This window comes from Mycetomoellerius zeteki, unplaced genomic scaffold (genome assembly GCF_001594055.1).
Source record: "Mycetomoellerius zeteki isolate Tzet28-1 unplaced genomic scaffold, Tzet1.0 scaffold56, whole genome shotgun sequence".
Lineage (NCBI taxonomy): Eukaryota > Metazoa > Arthropoda > Insecta > Hymenoptera > Formicidae > Mycetomoellerius > Mycetomoellerius zeteki.
This window is the reverse complement of record NW_017257566.1, coordinates 36076-37662: the sequence shown is the minus strand read 5'-3', so window position 1 is coordinate 37662 and position 1587 is coordinate 36076.

Sequence of the window (1587 nt, the reverse complement as noted above, 5' to 3'; positions counted from 1 at the left end):
CATGGAATGCAGTAGATGATTTACGGGTCCTACTTTTGCCGTGTCGTCGGGTGCAACCGATGTGCTCTCTCCGCTTTCGTTTTCTACGCGTAGGCTCAACATGGTGTGAGTGAGATCCAGATAGTCTTCTCCATGTCCGGAAATGACGAATTCTATGGGCGAGTCGTCCGCGAGCGAAATTACGGGTTTGTAATAAATCCATTGCGAACTCTCAATGCTGGTTTGCGTAGGAGGCAGAGAGAAGAGATCGAGTTCTCTCTTTATACACTCGCTTGAGTGGGTATGGAGAAAGGACATGCTTTTCCTCCAGCCGTGAATTCCTAACTCAATTAAGAGAATATATCGGATACGTCGTGTTTTTTGACTCGAAGTTTCTTATCGGATGGTCTTTTGGTTTTTCTTCCTGCAGCACGAATTTTCTTTTTCTTCGTCACTTTTTTGTTCTTCTTTCCTGCGATACTTCTCGATGATTTTTTTTTCTTGACCACTCGACGTCGTTTACGGTGCACGATACGACTATCTCGACCTCCAAGTGGAAACTGAAACGCAGCGGATTTTGTGGATAATTTATATCCCGATCCCCTCATCAGGGAACTTATTTTTTCTTTGGCTTTTCTCTTAAGGTTACTCCGTGATTCTGCTAGTCGACTTTTGACCGCTTCCTTCAACGTTTTATTATTTTCAATGTCTTCTATCACGTTGATTCCCGCACGCAAAGCTTCTTTTCCGACAGCACGTGCACCTTTATTTAGATAGGGTAATATTTTTCTGAATAGTCTACCGAGAAAGCTACCGATTCCATGTTCGCGTTGGTAGGGCGAATCGACGAAAGCACGTGGAATTCCACCTCGGTTACCGATGTCCTGTGCATCGAAATACTCCTCATATTCCATCGTGAGTTTCTAACTAACTATGACTACTCTATCAATTAAAGCCACTATCGACACGATCGCGTATACAAATGAAAGTTATTGCTTATGTTTAAAGTGCAGTATCACCGTCAGCGTTCCGAATTCGAATGGAATTTTTTGTCCGAGATGATCTCTTATATCTATTTCAATCGTTCTGAAATTCGTTCGTCGCAATGGGATATAATTCGGAAATGAGAAATGCTTCACCAGATTTGCACCGAATGCATAATTATGACTGCGTATTTCAATCGGAACTACTCTGAGAAAAGGAGTGCGTACATCGCCTGTTATATAAGACTCGCAAATATCGCAATAAACGAACATTTTATCGGGGATAGCGCGCCACAAGCTGCAGGGTTCGCTACTCCAGTAACCATCTGCTTGTCGTCGTCCTGTCTCTTTATTAAATCCATGCGTAAGAAAAGTTTTCTCTTGTGTTTCATTGGAATTAGGTTTACGTATCGTGAGATTGGAATAAAATGCATGTTTAGTCGAAATGGCTGATGAGAAACCTAACATTCGTAGAAGATTATCGGAAAAGTTTATATGATGTAGCATTTTGCACTTCTCATCGCAGTTAACACTTATACAGACTTTGCCTCCAGTCGCTTTTTGCTGTTCAAAATAAAAATGCGATTCGGCTTTTGTACACGCGGTATTAATCGCCTCAATAACT